Source organism: Octopus bimaculoides, chromosome 4, assembly GCF_001194135.2.
Source record: "Octopus bimaculoides isolate UCB-OBI-ISO-001 chromosome 4, ASM119413v2, whole genome shotgun sequence".
Classification (NCBI taxonomy): domain Eukaryota; kingdom Metazoa; phylum Mollusca; class Cephalopoda; order Octopoda; family Octopodidae; genus Octopus; species Octopus bimaculoides.
Genome location: NC_068984.1, coordinates 77,529,726 through 77,542,881, shown reverse-complemented (window position 1 = coordinate 77,542,881; position 13,156 = coordinate 77,529,726). Strand labels below are relative to the sequence as shown.

Genomic DNA, 13,156 nt, shown 5'->3' with positions numbered 1-13,156 from the left:
TTGTTCATACATAATTTGTATATTCATTAAATGAATTGCTGGATTCAGTATTTTTTTGCCAATCATACCTGTATGTATATATATACATATACATATATACATACAGGTTGTTGTTGACTTACAACCACAATTGGTTCTGACTGACTGGTTGTAAGTCAATTTAGTCATAAGTCAGCCTATAGGCCTACATAGATTTGTTTTATATTTTTACATTCTTAAAGTACATTCTCAGGTAAAAGTTAAACACAGCATTATGTATTATACTATTATACTGGCATTAGTCAAAACTTTGGAGTCTCAAGCAGTCGTCTTATAAACAAACACAAGGTTGCCTCGATGTCTCCACAACAGGATAGTCATCCAACACAATGGCAATCAATAACCAAACTTAGGGGAAGCATTTGTTAGCTGACACCATCTGTAGACAGGTTAATTTCTAAGAAATTAAGCCCGTTAGATTTCAACTGGACTATTTATTATTGCTGCCAGGAGCTGGCGTGCCAATCATCGTAAAGTCGATCGGTCGTAAGTTGACGACAACCTGTATATGTATATGATAGGTTTCTTTCTGACTCCCTTGACCGAGTTCCCTCACAAGACTTTGATCACCCAGAAGTTATAGAACTTACCAAAAGGTGCTACATAGTGGGAGTGAACCCAAAGCCATAAGATGAAGAAGCAAACTTCTTAACTTACACTACTATACCTGAATATTATAATCTCTATACTGCTGTCTGTCTTACAAATCACTTAAAATTTATTGTTTTATTTCTTTACCCTTTCTCATGCCTTCGTTATGACAGCTCATCATATTCTGTGAATATCTAGGCTTATCTGTTATAGTCATTGCAATCACCATTAATTAGGCTTTTATAATGATTCTCCTTTTGTAAACAAATTTTGAAGGTCATTGCATATTCAAATCTCTGAGATTGTGAAATCTTTTGCAAAACTGAAAGCTTCTGGAAAAAGGGAAATTGTCATATTTTAGTTAAATGAGGTTGTACTAGGTAAAATAATATGCATATTCATTTCTTTTCCCTATAATTCTCTGAAAAGCCAAAGATTGCATGAGTCATCTGTTTGTTACAGAAACTACACTCTATCTCAGTTTGGGGCTAATGGTTGAAACCAGCCCATTATAAAGCTTTGCTGAGGAATATTGTAGTTATCCTTAACGGAAAGCAATCCCAATTTGGAAACAGGAACTATGTTCTTAAGATACTATTGTTTCACCTTGTCACATTTCATCAACTATGTTGCACATGCTATTCTGATTTTGCTTATTGAGATCCCATCCAATCCAGTTTTCTTTCCTGGTCCAAGAGAATTGACTCGTCTCAGCTCATCCACACTGAATTAATCAATACCAATCCTAATAAAGTGTAGTGATAGCAGCGGTGTATATTCTGGGTTTGTTAGGTGCACACTGCACACCCATTGAAAATGGCAAATTCCTCATAAGTATTAACCTTAATCATTAAATTAATCACAAATCTTGATGGAAAACTTTTGTCATATCCCTGCTTGAAATTTGGTGGCATTGGGTGTGGCAACACACCCAAAACTACAACCACTACACACCACTGAGTGATAGATGTATCTATCCATGTCACTCAAGATTGGAGGGTATCTTGGCAAATCCTTATAGTACATGAATCATGTCCACACCTGGTTTCAAAGATCTTCCCTCTAAGCATTTCCAGGCACAGCTATGAGGTTAAAAAGTTTGCTCCCAGCGATGTGGCTTTGGATTCAGTTCTGCTATGTGGCACATTGGGAAAGTTCTACATCAGGCAGATCAAGTTTGTGTGAGTGAATTTGGCAGGAAACTGAAACAAGCCTATCATACATGTGGGTGTGTTTGTGTTTCCTCGTCTTATTATTCCATGATAGTTGCAAACCAGTGTCACCATTATAGAAGTGATGCCAGCTTTTATTTTTTTCATATGAAAAAACATGTCCAGCTATGCATAAATATTATCATGTTTGGAAACAGGTGAAGACTGGTGACAGAAATGACCACTTATTTTAGAAAATATACCTCAACAAATTCTGTCTGACCCAAGGAAGAAAGTAAAAGTGGATGCTAAAATAATGATGATGATGATGATGATACACAATATGAAGTTATTTACTGTCTTCACATTTATCTACTTGAAGAAAGCGTTTAATTCAATTCAATGAATGGTGATATAAAAGCATGACTAGTTGTGTCCTGGATTGGAAGTAGCATATACATATGCTCTGAGTGTGTAGCTGCTAGAATAAGAATAACTTGGGCAAAGTTCAGAGAGCTCCTACCTCCGCTGGTGACAAAGGGCCTCTCACTCAGAGTAAAAGGTAGACTATATGACGCATGTGTGTGAACAGCCATGGGCCGTGACTGCTGAGGACATGCATTAGCTTGCAAGGAATGAAGCTAGTATGCTCTGCTGGATGTGTAATCTCAGTGTGCAAACCCGACAGAGTGCAAGTGCCCTGAGAGAAAAGTTGGACATAAGAAGCATCAGATGTGGTGTGCAAGAGAGACGACTGCACTGGTATGGTCATGTGTTGCGTATGGATGAGAACAGCTGTGTGAAAAAGTGTCACACTCTAGCAGTAGAGGGAACCTGTGAAAGAAGTAGACCCAGGAAGACCTGGGATGAAGTGGTGAAGCACAACGTTTGAAAGTTGGGCCTCACGGAGGCGATGACAAGTGACTGAGACCTTTGGAGACATGCTGTGCTTGAGAAGACCTGGCAAGCCAAGTGAGACCATAACCATGGCCTAGGCCAGTGCAGCATAACCAACCCATTTAAGAGTACCCTTCAATCATTTGGCAATAAATTGCGCTTGCAAAGACTTGTTTAGCCAAGTGAAGTCATTGTCATGGTCAATGACAGTGGCGCCTGTGCTGGTGGCATGTAAAAAAGTACCATTCAAGCGTGGTCAATGCCAGTACTGGCTGACTGGCCCTCGTGCCAGTGGCATGTAAAAAGTACCCACTACACTCTCAGAGTGGTTGGCATTAGGAAGGGAATCCAGCTGTAGAAACTTTGGCAGATCAGATTAGAACCTGGTGCAGCCTTCTGGCTTGCAAACCCTCAGTCAAACTGTCCAACCCATGCCAGCATGGAAAGATGATGATGATATCTTCATTATATAAAGGCCCTTCAAATTCCATCCCACTTTTCCCAGAGATATTGTAAAAAGTAGAACTAATTTAATATTGGATTTATTATGTTGCCCTTTTCGTGGTAAATGCCTTGCTCACAAGATTTGGCAGAAAAGGTGGGATACACTACCAGAAAGACTGAAACTGAGAACAAATGAAAAGATCCACCAATTTAAACATCAGCAGAATAACTGACTCTAACAAACCAGCTTTTTTATTAATTTTTTTGTGATTATTTCACTGGAATACAATCTGAAAACAATTATAAAAGCAAAAGCAAAACAAACCATAGAATAATTTGACTATCTACAAATGCTGAATGGTGGACATCAGGAATTCACTATCACCACCACTACCACCATGCTCTGAGAAAAATGTTAAATTATACATTATACTGGGTTAAATAGAAATTTAATATTCATTTGATTAAGTACTATGGTTAACAACTTTTTTTTATTATAAACATTCATTTAGGCACATTAGGCACTCTGTGAACAGCAATCCATGTTAGAACAAATGTCCACAGGCCCACCTACAGGACTCGAACTAATTATCTCTCATAATCTGGTCTAGGAAACCATGCTTGCTATTACACCAAAGTGACCAGGTATAATTTTTCCATCTAAGTTAGTATCCATAAAGTATCAGTATGTCAGCTACATTGTTAATAACAAAATTTCATTGTCTGAAATTCTCAATGTTATTATGATTTTGAAAGATATAAGGTAGTATCAAAAAGTTCTCAGACTCGTTATGTTTAATAAAAAATAACTGATTTTTATAAGTTCTAACATTATCCCCTTTGAAATAGTAACTTTGTGCAGCAATACAACAGGCTAGCATTCCTGCCATTTTTGGAATCTGGCCTGGAAGTTGTTTTCTATAAGCAAGTTGAGGACCTTCTGCAATTCACACTTGATCTCCACAACAATGTTGAAATGGGGAAAAGATGGAAATCCAATGGTGTTTAAATCTGGTGAACAGTGTGGGTGCGGAAGTGGTACCATGTTGATTTTGGCAAGAAACTCATGAGTGAGGAGAGCTCAGTAACAGGATGCATTGTCTTTGTGAAAAATCCAATTCTTCTCGGATGCTAGGATTACCTGCATGCGAGTATATGACAGACCAATAACATCAGCAATGTTGTTGATTGTCCTCTGATGATCCTCATGCACAAGCTGATGAATTTTCTTCATATTACCGGGATTGACACTTGTGGCAGGTCTTCTACATTGCTCATCATCTTTCAGGGAGGTTCTTCTGCTTTTGAAGTGTCCGTGCCACTCAAAACATTGTCTACAACATATTGCCTCATCACCGTAGGCTTACTGAAGCATGCTCAATGCCTCTGTAACAAGCCTCCCAAGTTTAGTGCAAAATTTCACGTTAGCTAGTTGTTCAAACTTCCTGTCCATGACAAAAATCACAGATTACAGTGTACATGTGATCATAAAAACACAAATTTCACAATTTGTGAGGTCAACAGCAATTTCACTTGGCACACTGTCTCATGAAGGTCACTGCACATACAACCATGTGCTGCCAACTGTTGGCATGCTACAGAATTAGTTTGGGAACTTTTTGATACCACCTTGTACTATGGGATATAAATATTAGAAGAATACAAGGCAATGAATTGGCAGAATCATTAGCATGCTGGGCAAACTGCTTTGTGGCATTTCATCAGTCCTCACATTCTAAGTTCAAATTCTGCTGAGATTAACTTTGCCTTTCATCTTTTCACTGGGGTCAATGTAATTAACTTACTCCTTCCTCAAAAAACAAATGACCGTGTGCTAAAATTTGAAACCAATACTAGTAGAAATTGATAAAGATAAATGGTTGAAGTTTTTGATTATAAACATTGAATTAAATTAAATTAGACACTTTAGAGACACAAATCCATGATGAAAAAAAAAGCATATAACTGCCCATGGGAGGGAAACCATATATCTTGCAATCCAGACAACTATACTATCCTTTGGAACAAAAAAAGCATGCACACTTGCTCTAAACAACTTAGTGCCCTAAAACCATACATGTCTGAGAAACATACTTATCTTATCTCCCAACCCAGAGACATTCAAGTTCTGTTGCCTAAATTCACAAGATTTAAACATTACAATTTGAGTGATTATACTTCCTGCCCCAAACTCCTAAATCAACCAACCCTATAAGGAAGGGAAAAGCTGCTTGCTTCCAAACTCCTCCAGCAGGAGTTTGGTTAACTCCCTGAATACCATTGTGTAGAATGTGCTTGGAAAACCCTCTAGATGCATTGTCAAGAATAGGTGCATTCCTAGTACCTTAATTGTCAAGAAAGGGTATTTGCATAACTCCCTAAGCATCACTGAATAGAAAGTTGCTGTAAATCCCACCATCTTAATTTATGATTTATGAAGCTACTGGAGATACCAAAATAAAGTCATATGAGTTTATGCCAACTAATAAAGCAAGTGAAAGAATTTTGACTAAAATGGTATATCAAATGTCACCAATGACTATTTCAAATTTTTGGCACAAGGTCAGCAGATTCAGTGGGAGGGGAATGATCTATTACATCAACCCAAGAACTTGACTGGTACTTTATTTTATTGAACACATAAAGATGAAAGGCAAAGTTGACTGTGGCAACATTTGAACTCAGACCATAAAGAGCTAGATGAAATGTTGCTAAGTATTTAGTCCAGTCCAATGTGCTAATGATTCTGCCAAAAGGAAAAGCTATTTTGGTATTCCAAAAATGAAAAACCAGAATCGGACATTTTTCAAAAATATTAGTTGATGATCCAAATAAGATTGTCATCATCATTTAGCATCTGCTTTCCCTGCTGGCATGGGTTAGACAGTTTGACTGGAACTGGTAAGCTGGAGAACTGTACCAAGTTCCCATCTGATTTTTAGCTTGGTTTCTATGGCTGGATGCACTTTCTAATGCCAACCACTCCAAAAGTGTAGTGTATGCCTTTAACATGTCACCAACATGGGTGCTTTTACAAGTCACTGACTCTGGTCACAACTAGGATTTCACTTGATGAGTCTTTTCAAGCACAGCATATCACCAAAGGTTTCACTCACTTGTCATTGCCTCCATGAAACCCAGCTTTTGAAGATAATGCTTCACCACCTTGTCTCATGTCTTCTTGGGTCTACCTCGTCCACAGGTTCCTTCCACAGTTAGAGATTGGCACTTCTTTACACAGCTATCCTCGTTCATATGCATTACATGACCATACCAGCACAGTTGCTTCTGTTGTACACCACATCTGATGCCTCTTATGCCCAATTTTTCTTTTAAGACACTTACACTGTCACACTGATATTGCACATCCAGTGAAGCATACTAGTTTCATTTCTTTCAAGTCTTCGCATGTCCTCTGTGGTCACAGCCCATGTTTCACTGCTGTGTAGCATGACTGTTCACACACTGGCATCATACAATTTGGTTTTGCACACAGTATTGCTCTAGAGAATGTTTAAGAAAACATAAGAAAATTATAAGTTTGTTTTAAAATTTTAGATTATATAGACAGTATTTTATGTAAGATATGGGCAGTTCCCATGAGTATTATCTTTTGAATTTCTGCCATTTTAGGGTTTCCTGATATCTGATGAGCTAGGTAGGAATCAGCCCTTTTTTCTGTCATTCCTAGGGCACCTATGACAAAAGGTATTGTTTTAGTCTTGAGGTTTCACATTTTGCCAATTTCTACTTTAAGATCTTTATTCTTGCTCAGTTTTTAGTAGGTCTTGACAGATACAGTTATGCCAATTGGGAGAGTCATATCAATGAGGGGGGCATGATTTTTGTCTGAAATCTTTCTAGCCTATTCGCATCTATCTTTTTGTCACTTGTTTTGTTGTTGTTGTTAAGATGGTAGCAAGCTGGCAAAATCATTAGCACACTGGATGAAATGCTTAGTGGTATTTCAGCCGTTGCTATGTTCTGAGTTCAAATTCCACCAAGATCGACTTTGCCTTTCATCCTTTCAGGGTCGATAAAATAAGTACCAGTTGGACACTGGGGGCGATAGAATCGACTCATCCCCACTTCCCCCCAAGCTGCCCATGGCAAAAATTTGAAATAATTATTATTATTGGTCTGCTGAGTGGTTGGTGTTAGGAAGAGCATCCAGCTGTAAAAATCCTGCTAAAACAGTTACAGAAGTCTGGTGCAGGCTTCTGCCTGGCCAGTTCTTATCAAACCATCCCACCCATGCCAGTATGGAAGACGGACGTTAAACGGTGATGATTATTATTATCAAGAAAGTAGTAAGCTGGTAGAACCGTTAGCGTGCCGGATGAAATGTTTAGTGGTATTTTGCCTGTCACTATCTTCTGAGTTCAACTTTACCTTTCATCCTTTCAGGGTTGATAAAATAAGTACCAGTTGATGTAATCGACTCATCCCCTCCCCCAAAATTGTTGCCCTTGTGGCAAAATTTGAAACTATTATTATTATTATTATTATCATTAAGCTAAGACAATGAACTGGCATAATTGTTAGCATGCTAGACAAAATGCTTAGTGGCATTATGTTCTGAGTTCAGATTCCATTGAGGTCAACTTTGCCTTTTCTCCTTTTGGGATTAATAAAGTAAGTGTCACTGAAGCACTGGGGTAATTGAGTATCCCACTTCCTTGAACTTGTTAGCTTTGTGCCAAACGTTGAAATTCATATTATTATTAAGTTAGCGTCTGAGCATAAAATTATGATGCAAGGTTTAAATTTAAATACATGCATTTTAAAATGATAAATTTTTGTATAATGAGACCAGCGTAGTCTCAGACAAGTGGATTGATATAAAAGAGTTAATAGTGTGTAAAGAATGAACATGGAGTTGACAGCAATTGGAATCAAAGTCAAACAAGACAGAATTAAAAGACATACGTTTGTCTTTTATCTTTTACTTGTTTCAGTCCCTTTTGACTGCAGCCATGCTGAGGCATTGCCTTGAATTTTTAGTCAAATGAATTGACCCCAATACATATTTTTTGAGTCTGGTACTTATTCTGTCAGACTCTTTTGCTGAACCACTAAGTTACAGGGATGTAAACACACCAACACTGGTTGTCAAGTGGTAATGGGGGGACAAACAGAGACACAAAGACACACACACCTAGATATATATATATGTCGTGGCCAATGACAGTATCACCTAGTTGGCACCCATGCCAGTGGCACGTTAAAAGCACCATTTGAGCGTGATCATCACCAGTGCCGCCTGACTGTGGCTCCTGTGCCAGTGATATGTAAAAAACAACATTCAAGCATGGTCGTTGCCAGTGCCGGTGGCACATAAAAAGCACCATTTGAGTGTGGTTGATGCCAGTGGTGCTGGTGGCACATAAAAAGTACCTACTACACTCTCAGAGTGGTTGGCGTTAGGAAGGGCATCATGCTGTAGGAACTTTGCCAGATCAGATTAGAGCCTGGTGTAACCTTCTGGCTTGCTAGCCGTCAGTCAAACTGTCCAACCCATGCCAGCATGGAGAGCGGACATTAAACGATGACGACGATGATGATGTAGAGAATATGAAATGCTTTTGACCATGCCTGGTACATGATTCTCTTATTGAAGCTGCTTAACAACAGGTTCCAACCATATCTCATCACTTGGATTGGTAGCTTTCTATCAAATTGTACTGTATGGTGATAGAACTCTTTCTATTGCTCACTCCATCAACTCTGGTGTGCCTCATGGTTCAGTTTCGTTCCCTTCTCTCTTTCTTCTATACATCAGTAGCCTACTTACCTTCATGTTTAACAATGCACACTCTTAACCACGGTACTACATTCAGCCTAATACATCTCCAACCCTGCATCATCTACTTGCAACGAAGACACCACACTGATTCCATGGACATAGGATTCAAAAGCATTCCCCAATGGGGATATGCTAATCTTCTCTCTTTCAACAGTAAGAAAACAGAATTGCTACACATGCGCAGGAGTGGCTGTGTGGTAAGTAGCTTGCTTACCAACCACATGGTTCTGGGTTCAGTCCCACTGCGTGATACCTTGGGCAAGAGTCTTCCACTATAGCCTCAGGCCGATCAAAACCTAGTGAGTGGATTTGGTAGACGGAAACTGAAAGAAGCCTGTCGTATATATGTATATATATATATATAAGTTTGTGTGCCTGTGTTTGTCCCCCAACATCGCTTAACAACCAATGCTGGTGTGTTTACGTCCCCGTAACTTAGAGGTTCGGCCTAAGAGACCGATAGAATAAGTACTAGACTTACAAAGAATAAGTACTGGGGTCGATTTGCTTGACTAAAGGTGGTGCTCCAGCATGGCCGCAGTCAAATGACTGAAACAAGTAAAAGAGAGAGTATTACGCCTCTCTTGCAAATGAGCAACACACAACCAGACCCTTCGCAATCACACAAATTATTGGACCACAATATCAATGAGGATTACTCCTAGCAAAAAACATTCTTCACATAGCTAGTACTGCATTGTGGAGGCGCAATGGCCCAGTGGTTAGGGCAGTGAACTCGCGGTCATAGGATCGCGGTTTCGTTTCCCAGACTGGGCGTTGTGAGTGTTTATTGAGCGAAAACACCTAAAGCTCCACGAGGCTCCAGTAGGGGATGGTAGCGAAGCCTGCTGTACTCTTTCACCACAACTTTCTCTCACTCTTACTTCCTGTTTCTGTTGTCTCTGTAATTCAAAGGGTCAGCCTTATCACACTGTGTCACGCTGAATATCTCCGAGAACTACGTTAAGGGTACACGTGTCTGTGGAGTGCTCAGCCACTTGCACGTTAATTTCATGAGCAGGCTGTTCCATTGATCAAATCAACTGGAACCCTCGATGTCGTAAGCGACGGAGTGCCAACAGTACTGCATCCCAATGACTAACCCTTCTCTCCAAGTCTACAAGATACTTCATCTGCCAGCAATATTGACATTTCTGCAAAAATCACATGAAAACCACAATGAAGAATGGCTCCCCCTCAGGGATGGTGCTACTGCTTCTCACACAGACATGTTAAAACCGTAACATTTGGAAAAGAGCCACCTCAATGTCTGGCATATATTATTTGAAGACATTGTCCAGCCTCTGGGCCATAGGCATTTTGTTGTCTCAGCCTTTTCTGCTTGCTCTATAATGGACTCTACTCTTCAGTGTTGTCTGGACCCATGCCAACTACACTCAGGCATTCCTGTTCTACTCATTTCTTCTCCTCTTATCACACCTTTTGCACCAAACCCAGTTCACCAGGCCCTGCATCAGCCATAATACCTAATCCTTCCTTTACAGAATAATGGCCCTCTGGAATTTGTTCTGTACTCATGTCTTTCCCACAAGGGTGACTTGCAATAATTCAAAGGAAACATTAATAGATTCAATCTCTATGACATCAGAGGGTCTGCAAAGGCCATAGGCATTGCCTTTTCTTCTGAACCCAGTAAAGAAAAAGTAATGAAAATTTTCCAATTGAATTCTTGTGTGTGGTAACAAATATCAATTGCAATTCTTAATTATCCTGAATTGCATTACTAAAGGCTATTTAAACTGTATTCATTTTGATTCATATTGTTTACTGCTTCAGTTGCAATTTGAATTCAAATATAACTGCATATGCAAAAAGAGAAAATTAAATCAGATTGTTAAATATTTTTGAAGAACTTTCTGATCTGGACCATTATGATGAGAAAGACACGATAATGCTGTCTAGGAAAAACTTTTGCTCCATAAATCAAGATGGGCATGGTTGGAATGCTTTTGATCAAACATTTTCTCACAAAAACTGGATAAAGACTAACTGTAGAGTAATTTCAAAATAAATGGCGCGAGACCGCACACGCGCGCGCATGCGAAAATAAGTCGGAGCGTTAATTAATATTTTTTAAAATGTCTGCTTTGGACTGTGGCATCATTGGTGTACTCGCAAAACCTTGAGTGAACGGGTTTAACATGCAGTTTACTGTCATAAAAAAAAGTGAAAGTAAATTACCCCAAAAAATGAAAGTGAATTGCGATAAAATCCGGAAGTGACGACAATGACATCCCATAATTTCATGTAAACACTATGTGACATAAAGAATGTATAGAACGTACATTTATTTCATAAAACATGAAAACTGTACATATATATATTTTAAGGACAATTTATTCTCACGGTAAACTTCATGCTAACCAGGGAACGTAAATAAAAAAAAAAAACAGTTCTACCAGGGATCACGGATGGAGAAAGACTACTTAGAGAGTTCCTTCTTGATTTTGCTCTCAGTTAAGATCGGTTTTGTGAACGTAGGCACTATGTCTTCTGTGAAAAGGCGTATGATTAGGAAGTGAGTGCCTTCTTATTTCAGTACGTAAAGAGCGAAGGTAATTAATAATGTTAGTTTCCTTATCTGGTCCTACAAACGAGTGTCTACTTTATTTGGAAACTGTTTATCAATTTGTTTTTGTGATAAACATAAAAACAAAAGTAGACATATTCAGAGAATGAAAGAGAAGCAATAAATCTCAGAAAAAGACGAACTGGAGTTCGTAAATAAGAAAGAAAGGAGAAAGAGAAGTACAGGGAGAGAAACAGAGAGAGATAAATAAGAAAGGAAAAAAAAAAGGAAAGAGAGAGCGAAATATACATTGAAGATGTCACTTACTTCCTGTTAGAATGAATCGTTTACGAATCACCAATGAGAATGTTGTTGATGCTGACAATTAAGCAGACGATAGATAAGATTTTGCTAGTTTAACTTCATCAATTAATGTATTCAGTTTGTTTATATAATTTGTTTTCCTTAAAATTAAGCCAACATATGCAAATCATGGAGAGCAAAACTACCGAATCGGAAGTAGAATTAAAGCGCATGTGCAAAATCAAAACGAGGCTGATCAGCCTCGATTTCGATTTTCTTGTATTATAATGAGTATAAACATGCATATTTTCCGAGCTGTAAGTTAATGACATTCCAGAAAAAGACTAAACCTTATTTAATTGGATTGTTAGACTCAGTTAAGGACAACAAATTGCTGTTTTGTTTGCAGACAACATCTTTTTGCCCGATCGACAAACTCCGATGCTTACATGTTCTAAATTGCATTAGTTCAAAGATATCAGTTCCTATGACTTTCAGCAAATTCACGAAACCAGTTCAGAAGAACGCCTGGAAAAACATTTCACCAGATATGGTACCAAAGAATTATTTGCCATTACAATGAAAGCAAGGAGACATCGTTTTCTGTGTCATGCATTCCTTTAAAACAATACTACAGCGAAAGAACTGAAAGACTAAGATGACTGCATGCTTACAGACATTGTTGGACCATTCGAGCTTTCATTTTGTACGCCTACAAAACGTTCAATATATGAGTTCACGAATGCATTTTTTAAGGGCGTTAATTATGTTGCTTCTTTCTAGGTCTGATCGAAGGTGTTTTCACGGTAGCCATTCTGTCTGCTTTTTCAGGCAGATCAAGGAATTCATATCTAAAAAGTTTTTCTTTACTGTGGTTACTTTGCCTCGGTTCATCTCTGATTGACTTTGCCTATGATCAAAACTTTTCATACAGTGCTCTTATTTTTTTTTTCTATAAGAGACGGACAACATTATTTAATGTGCCCTTCCTTTAAGCATTTCTCACTGACGGAAGGACCAGGCTGTTGGCTAATTTATTTTATTAACGAAAACTAATCTACACCTGTGAGTGTACTTCTGATCAAAAGCGTTTCAATCGTGAATCATTTTTTAAAATTTTTATAGACATTATACGTATGTCCTTTCTCCAGAGCAGTCAAGGACAATCTGCGGCCTGCAAGACTTTCTGAACAGAACGCCTCACGTGAAGTTACAATGAATATTTTTAGCGGTGTGTCCCGCCTGACGATGAACCAAGATTGTCCATTCTTACTGTCAACAGGAAGTGATTTGAAGGACCGCTCTTTCCAATACTTCTCGTATCCAGTTTCACTTTTTCGTCTTCCTGTCCCCTCTTTTCAATCTTTCCCGTCATCTCTCTCACCCTTTCTCTCT

The 13,156-nt window shown here is 38.6% G+C and overlaps 1 protein-coding gene across 1 annotated transcript in view; it reads right to left on the bottom strand.

Moving 5' to 3' along the window:
• LOC106876165 (mucin-5AC) overlaps positions 1-11,975 on the bottom strand; it is a 69,334-nt gene extending 57,359 nt beyond the window's left edge. The window contains exon 1 of the mRNA XM_014924594.2: positions 11,786-11,975. The gene's annotated coding sequence lies outside the window, so the exon portion shown is untranslated. The remainder of the gene's footprint in view (positions 1-11,785) is intronic.
• Positions 11,976-13,156: the final 1,181 nt, after the last annotated feature.